Here is a 9,196-nt window from a genome sequence, read left to right as displayed (position 1 = left end):
TATGGTCTCTTGTTCCTTTATGCAATTGTCCTGTCATGTCCTTTCACTTGTTCATTTACAGTAGCTGTCTCACCTCAACATGCACACTATTCTATTTCTTCATCTGCTTTCATAAGGGTGTGATCGCATGCTTCATGATCTTTTGTAGCCTAGAAATGATACAAAACCATATCACCATCCAGAGGCTGTCCTCTACAGATTTTTAAAGCTACACTGTAATATGTGCATACCATCAAAGAATGAGCCACCAACCATAATATAAACGATGCACCCCATGGCATGTTCATGCAAATAGCATTTTATTGTAGCACTTGATTTATCAAATAAAACTTTATTTACATAGCACTTTTCTTACCATAAACAATGCAATTCTGGACAAATATCAAATGAAGATAGATAAATATCAAATGAAGATAAATGAAAAAATATAAAATTAAGATAGATAAATTAGCATAGTAAAACAATATTAAATAAATTAGGATAGTAAAACAATATTTAAAAAAATTAGCATAGTAAAACAATATGAAATAAATTAGGATAGTAAAACAATATAAAATACATTTGGATAGTAAAACAATATTCAATAAATTAGGATAGTAAAACAATATAAAATACATTTGGATAGTAAAACAATATTCAATAAATTAGGATAGTAAAACAATATAAAATACATTTGGATAGTAAAACAATATTCAATAAATTAGGATAGTAAAATAATATTAAAACAACAGTGAACATGAGAGAGTAATATGAGATACTGTATTAAGATTGAGAGATGTTTAAGCAGTTTCAGCAAATAGCTACATTATTTGAGAACAACATTACCTACATTGTTAAACATGATTTTAAACTATACATATTTAATTCAAAGTATTTTACATGACAAGTTAAACAATCGAGTGATAGGTCCTTCGGAGATTTAGCAACATTAAAGCAGACAGCAACCCGATCGTAATTTGAAATTCAGCACCACCGGAAAATGGACAGCGACTATCTCAGGCAGAATCCATGAAGAGGTTTCTTTGAAATGTAGCCTATCACTCACTCACAGTGAATGAATCCTTATTATAATGCTAGAAGGATAGTTGGTCTGATTCTATGCCACAAAGCACGATAACACCTGGGGTGTTACATATATTTTTTTGTTCCTAAAACTTTCAGAACAAAATATTGTATCTAACATTTAAAAAAAAATATTATGACATACAGTGCCTTCGGAAAAGATTCAGACCCCATTACGTTTTTCACATTTTATTACGTTACAGACTCATTCAAAAATTGATTAAATAAAAAATCCTTAGCAATCTACACAAAATACCCCATAATGACGAAGCGAAAACATGTTTTTAGAAATGTTTGCACATTTATTACAAATAAAAAACAGAAAACATTATTTACTTAGGTATTCAGACCCTTTGATATGAGACTCAAATTTGAGCTCAGGTGCATCCTGTTTCCATTGATCATCATTGAGATGTTTCTACAACTTGGAGTCCCACTGTTCTAAATTCAATTGATTGAACATGATGTGGAAAGGCACACAACTGTCTATATAAGGTCCGTAGAGCTCCAAGCCAGGATTGTGTCGAGGCACAGATCTGGGGAAGGGTACCAAAACTTTTCTGCAGCATTAAAGGTCCCCAAGAACACAGCGGCCTCCATCATTCTTAAATGGAAGAAGTTTGGAACCACCAAGAGCTGGCCGCCCGGCCAAACTGAGCAATCGGTGGAGAATGGTCTTGGTCAGGGAGGGATGGTCTCTAAGACAGAGCTCCACAGTTCCTCTGTGGAGATAGGAGAACCCTCGAGAAGGACAACCATCTCTGCAGCACTCCGCCAATCAGGCCTTTATGGTAAAGTTACCAGATGGAAGCAACTTAACCGTAAAGGGCGCATGACAGCCTGCTTGGAGTTTGCCAAAAGACACCTAAAGACTCTCAGTCCTTGAGAAACAAGATTATCTTCAAATCCAAGATGGCGTAGCAGTCAGACGTCTTTATCCTTCATCGTGTTCCATGTATATATCTTTTATATATTTTTCTTCGCATATCTTTTTTATATTTCTCTAAACCTCAACTTCATAATAGTCTCCTGCAACCCACCTCACCCAACATGGTGTGGATCAGTTTTTTCTAAAGCATATTTATTTACTTCCGGAACCTGAATACCCCAACAGAAGCTAGCCAGCTCACTAGCTACTAGCTAGTAGTCAGCTAACCACTGCTAGTGGTCATCAGCTAACCTTTAGCTCGGAAAACTCTCACCACTTTGTACAACGCGACTCAAACCGTACCTATTTTCTCTCCATGTCCCCGGATTCCTACCGCAAGCTCTGAACCTTTCACATGGATCATCGCAGCTAGCTAGCTGCAATCTGAGTGACCTGGCTAAGGTCTGTCCCAAAGCAAGCACCAATTAGCCTGGAGCTAGCCCATGCTAGGCCTATTCTCCCGGCTAGCTGAAGAGGCCCATCAGCCACTCCTGGGCTACAATACCCAGACCCCTTCTACTGCCGGTACGGGACACTGAACCTCGCCGATCCTTGACGACTGGACTACCGACGTAATCTGCTCGAGGGGGTACTCAACTGGCCCCTAGGTCGCAACGTCCCCTGAATACCCATCTGCTAGCCTGCTAGCCACAGCCTGCTAGCTGTCTAGAGCATTTTGGACTGTTAGCTGAATAGATCCATTGGCCAATTTCTTGGGCCACTATACCTATTTTTCCTATTGGACTTGGACCCCTCTGCTACTCAGAACCCTACTAATCCATCATGACTGGTCTATTGACGTCACTGCACGCGGAGGCTAAATCAGTCTTTCCTCCGTTCCGGCCTGCTAGCTGTCTGAATCGCCGTGTCTCCAGCCAGTCCAATCACTCACTGGACCCCTATGATCACTGGGCTACGCATGCCTCGCCCTAACATCACTATGCCTTGTCCATTACTGTCCTGGATAGTGATTATTGTCTTATTTCACTGTGGAGCCTATAGCCCTGCTCAATTTGCCTTAACCAACCATTTAGTTCCACCCTCATAGATATCATCCTAACCAACTTGCCCTCCAAATACACCTCTGCTGTTTTCAACCAAGATCTCAGCGATCACTGCCTCATTGCCTGCATCCATAATGGGTCTGCGGTCAAACGACCACCCCTCATCACTGTCAAACGCTCCCTAAAACACTTCAGCGAGCAGGCCTTTCTAATCAACCTGGCCCGGGTATCCTGGAAGGATATTGACCTCATCCCGTCAGTAGAGGATGCCTGGTTATTCTTTAAAAGTGCCTTCCTCACCATCTTAAATAAGCATGCCCCATTCAAAAAATGTAACCAGGAACAGATATAGCCCTTGGTTCTCTCCAGACCTGACTGTCCTTGACCAGCACAAAAACATCCTGTGGCATTCTGCATTAGCATCGAATAGCCCCCGTGATATGCAACTTTTCAGGGAAGTCAGGAACCAATATACACAGGCAGATAGGAAAGCTAAGGCTAGCTTTTAAAAGCAGAAATTTGCATCCTGTAGCACAAACTCAAAAAAGTTCTGGGACGCTGTAAAGTCCATGGAGAATACGAGCACCTCCCAGCTGCCAACTGCACTGAGGCTAGGAAACATTGTCACCACCGATAAATGCACTATAATTGAGAATTTCAACAAGCATTTTTCTATGGCTGGCAATGCTTACCGCCTGGCTACCCCTACCCCAATCAACAGCCCTGCACCCCAACAGAATCTCGCCCAAGCCTCCCCCATTTCTCCTTCACCCAAATCCAGATAGCTGATGTTCTGAAAGATCTGCAAAATCTGGACCCCTACAAATCAGCCGGGCTAGACAATCTGGACCCTCTCTTTCTAAAATGATCTGCCGAAATTGTTGCAACCTCTATTACTAGCCTGTTCAACCTCTCTTTCGTATCATCTGAGAAACCCAAAGATTGGAAATCTGCCGCGGTCATCCTCCTCTTCAAAAGGGGAGACAGTCTAGACCCAAACTGCAGCAGAACTATATCTATCCTACCCTGCCTTTCTAAGATCTTCGAAAGCCAAGTTAACAAACGGATTTCCGACCATTTTGAATCCCACCGTACCTTCTCCGCTATGCAATCTGGTTTCAGAGCTAGTCATGGGTGCACCTCAGCCACACTCAAGGTCCTAAACGATATCATAACCGCCATCGATAAGAGACATTACTGTGCAGCCGTATTCATCAACCTGGCCAAGGCTTTCGACTCTGTCAATCACCACATTCTTATTGGCAGACTCAACAGCCTTGGTTTCTCAAGTGATTGCCTCGCCTGGTTCACCAACTACTTCTCTTGTAGAGCTCAGTGTGTCATATCGGAGGGCCTGTTGTCCGGACCTCTGGCAGTCTCTATGGGGGTGCCACAGGGTTCAATTCTCGGGCCGACTCTCTTCTCTGTATACATCAATGATGTCGCTCTTGCTGTTGGTCCACCTCTACGCAGACGACACCATTCTGTATACCTCTGGCCCTTCTTTGGACACTGTGTTAACTAACCTCCAGACGAGCTACAATGATGGACTCTGTGGGAAACGGGCGCGGCCGAGTTGCATGGGTTGGGGGCTATTGGACAGTGGTGGACGAGAGAAGGGCGTGGAATACTTGCAGGCCATGGGCGACTCTATAGGTCTGCGGTCCACCAGTAGGTTGCCAATGGATATGAACATCCGGATGTATTGGTTTACGTCCGTTAAATCTCCTCTGCAGGCCAGTTTGGTCTGTAACTCCCGATTAAGACCCCTCCTGTAGACTGTAAGGAGCGCTGGTTCACACCATCCACTGCTGGCAGCCATGGTGCTGAACTCAAGGGCATACTCTGTGATGGAGCGATGGCCCTGTCGCAGCTCACATAACAGGTCCCCGGTGTGACGACCTGAAACTGAATGGTCGAACACCTCCTTGAAGACGGCATGGAAACGTGATTCAGAGGACAGATCAGATCTTTGAGCGGCCCACATGGCTGTGACCCAATCAAGAGCTTTGCCTGTGAGTAGGGAGATGATGAAGTCCACCCTGTCTTTGTCAGAGGTGAAGTCAGTGAGGTGATGGTCTATGTACAGGTTACACTGCATGAGAAATCCTTGACATTTCCCTGGGGAGCCGTCATATTTATTAGGCATAGATATAGGGTAGGATGAACGAGAGGAGGCTGTGGCACCTGATATGGATGAAGCAGGAATGGACTGGTGAAGGTTGCAGAGTTCGTCGAGCCATTCCTCCTGTCGGGCTAGACGTAGCTGCAGCTCTGCTGAATCATTCTGTCGTGTTTGGTGAGGTATTCTGTAATGAACACGATATGAGACAGAGAGCTGGTTTCAAGCGCAGGTGTTTATTGGAAGGGACCATAGGAGGAGGCAGGTAGCATGGTCCAGGGGCAGGCAGAAGGTCATACACGGTAGGTCCAAAATGGCAACAGTACAGGCAGGGAATAGGCAAAAGGTGTCTTAAGTGAGGCAGGCAAAAACTATAATACACGGGAGGCATGAAGGACAAGAAAAACCAGAGCTCCAAAAGAAGTGTCTCAAAACAAACAATACCTCACAGTGATGGGGTGCAAGGAACTGAACTAAATGGTGTGGGATGATGACATGCAGGTGTGTGAACAGGTGATTAGAATTCCGGTGATTGGGATCTAGAGAGTGAGCAGGAAAGTGGGCTGCGTTCCAGGATCTAAGTGTTTAGAAGTATGAGTTGGATGCAGACGTTACAGTTTGGAAGGAATCAGTGGCTAACTGCTATTCAGTGGAGTGGCTGTGTGGTCCCAAATCTGGGATTAAGGGTCTCTTTTCCAAGTTTAAATTTATAAACATTCAGCATTGGTCATGTTGTTAATGAAGCATGAGCTCTGACTGTGAAAATATGTTTTGAACGGTCATCCAGCTCGGAATTGGAAATCCGGAACTCGGGCTTCTTTCTAGAGCTACGACCTGAAGATCATGATTCAACCTTGTTTTTCCGAGTTCCCAGTTGTCTTGAAAGCACCATTAATCCAGAGAATGTCAGACTTTGATAACAAAATTTGACCGTTGTGCCACCTTCCTGTTCAAGTGATCACAGCACAACAAGGCGAGTCCTAAAATGTCTTGTATGCTGCTGCATAAATGGTGTGTCCTCGGATGGGGCCACAGTGTCTCCTGACCCCTCCTGTCTCAGCCTCCAGTATTTATGCTGCAGTAGTTTATGTGTCGGGGGGCTAAGGTCAGTTTGTTATATCTGGAGTACTTCTCCTGTCCTATTCGGTGTCCTGTGTGAATTTAAGTGTGCTCTCTCTAATTCTCTCTTTCTCTCTTTCTTTCTCTCTCTCGGAGGACCTGAGCCCTAGGACCATGCCTCAGGACTACCTGACATGATGACTCCTTGCTGTCCCCAGTCCACCTGGTCGTGCTGCTGCTCCAGTTTCAACTGTTCTGCCTTATTATTATTGGACCATGCTGGTCATTAATGAACATTTGAACATCTTGGCCATGTTCTGTTATAATCTCCACCCGGCACAGCCAGAAGAGGACTGGCCACCCCACGTAGCCTGCTTCCTCTCTAGGTTTCTTCCTAGGTTTTGGCCTTTCTAGGGAGTTTTTCCTAGCCACCGTGCTTCTACACCTGCATTGCTTGCTGTTTGGGGTTTTAGGCTGGGTTTCTGTAGAGCACTTTGAGATATCAGCTGATGTACGAAGGTTATATAAATACATTTGATTTGATTTGATTTTGATTAATATGCCAGGAAGATATGAAAACTATAGCGAAGAAAGTAATACTAAGAGTATGTTGTGTAGTAAGCTGTTAGTAGCCAACGTGCCTCACCCTAATAATTTGGTCTATTTTCCCCTCTTAATTTCGCCTACTGATCTGACTTGGTGGTGCACATGTAGCCTATAACCTGTTTTAGAGAAATGTAATCAATGAATATTGTAAGAGCTTTCATTGTCTGCTTATATGGCCCCTTTATTTAGCCTATTGTTCTGACTTGGTGTACAGGGAGAACACTGTAAGAACAACCCATGTTCTGAATTGTGTCGCTGTACATTTCAAAGTGCGAAACAAATAGTTATATCGACCACGTCCGTCCTTGCTCTCTCATGTCTTAATCGAAATTACGGATTGCGTCTTATCCGCTTGTCGTCCCCTTATGCCATAGTTCATACATCTAAATTGTCATTAGAAACCATATTTGTTTAAGCAAGTCAGCCATATCAACTATGTTTTTTAAGCAGTAAATGAGGCTGAATGAACTGTTTCGCTGCCAGACAAGGCTCCGTTAATAACCAGGTCTAGTAGTGGTAAGATGTTGGGACTGCTGTTGGGACTCTGCTGTTGGGACAGCTTTATATATGCCCTAACAGTTTGTGGGCACCGTTTGTCACCGTTATAGTGCAATTAATGTATTGTTTAGTGTTGTGTTTTACCACACCAAGATTTACATGCTAAAATCGCCACTGGTGGTGATGTACATGTTTGAAAGGCTGAGGCCAACAGGAGAGCAGAGAGAGATAGAGGCAACAGAGGCCAGGTGTCTAGCTCTAGGTCACAAGGATCAGCCAGGAGAAAGTGAGTATAGGGTCGAAAACATCGCTCAAGTTAACTCAGCCACAACAACACACATTCACACACATTCAGTTAGGATGAGAGAATCATATGTAGTGGGGCATGGTAACTATCTCTCCCTCTCTTTCTCTCTGCCTCTCGCTCTCTCTCTCTCTCTCTCTCTCTGGGACAAACACAATCTAAAATTGTCTGAGCTCTCAAACGCGTTAGGGCTCACTCCACAGAGCTAACTTTTGCGATGGAAAAACAATGAGTGAGATAACAGAATACAGATGGGTAAGTATGGATAAGTGACAAATAAATAAATCTCATTTATTCTTCCCACTTAACTGTGGTATAAAACAAGGGTTTTTAAACAAGACTGGAGAATCTGAATCAATCCTGACAAACAATTTAAATCTTATTGTGGGTAATAATGTTCTTTGAGGCAAAAATAGTTTTGCTGGTTTTCATAGGATGAGAAAAAAGAAGAAACCTGCACACTGCTCTTTATTAAGTGATACTAGCAAGAGCAGTGTGCAGGTTTCTTATTTTTTCTCATGTTATTCAAATCTTACCATATGCCTGCAACAAAGATGGCTCAGATGTGCAAGTGCCTTTTGAATTTTTAATCCCTGGTTTTCATAGGATTAAATATTGTCATTGATGGCAGTCAATTGGCCAAAACCAGAGGCAGCCATTTTGTTGCATTACCTGCATCAGTTGCAGGGTTTGCAATGACCTTAGTTACCTCTGAAATGGGTAGAGCAGGACTGAATGGGAATCAATAAGACTGACAACAGACTACAGCCAATCAGATCTGTCAACCAACACTGCAGCTTCACTCCTTAGAGAAAACATCTCAATGCAGGGAGGAGATAGCAGCCTCTCTATCCCCTGTGCTCTCATCCGCAACCCAAAGACTGTAACTTATGCATTGTATTCTGTATCTGTTTGTGAAACCATATTAATCAACATGTTTCCCATCATTGTTAGAGTTGGACGATAAAGTTACAAAGTCATTCTGAGGAATGTAATTACAGAAAAAAACTATGTTGCAGTTTGGATTCCTATTCATCACTACAGAAATGCTTTGGTTTGAAATGGCTCAAAATAAAAGGGCAAGTTTGTCCATAACATATTATGATATACATTATGAAGGTGATATATACTATTGAATGGGATAAATTACTTGCATATAAGCACAGGCTGATTATAACTGTAATCTATAACAATAGCTGTCAATAACTACAACTATGATTAATGCTTCAACACTTCCTGAAAGTAGCAAGTGGTCACATAAATGCATCATATTGTTTGAACCAACCCCCTCATGGTAGTCTCACTTTATACATCATCAGTAGGTCACTGATGGTAATCCCTTTGATTTTGGGAGGTTTCCTGTCAAGAAGTAATCAATCACCTATTATTGAAGACTTAGCACAAGCAAAACATCAATATATGAAATTGGTTCGCTTTGCACATGTTCATAGGCAAATATACATTATTAATTCAATTCATTTAATGATCAATCATTCTGTTCAATTTGAGAGAAACATTTTCAACACTTTTCAAACACTTGAAAAGGACGGTAATGGTGTTTTGCTGCATTAAGTCGCTGTCCATGGCGCTGATATTGGAGTCTGACGGACTGG

Source organism: Oncorhynchus mykiss, chromosome 5 (assembly GCF_057628025.1).
Source record: "Oncorhynchus mykiss isolate SJ-2025 chromosome 5, ASM5762802v1, whole genome shotgun sequence".
Classification (NCBI taxonomy): Eukaryota; Metazoa; Chordata; class Actinopteri; order Salmoniformes; family Salmonidae; genus Oncorhynchus; species Oncorhynchus mykiss.
The sequence above is the reverse complement of the archived record's forward strand: the minus strand, read 5'-3'. Positions refer to the sequence as shown.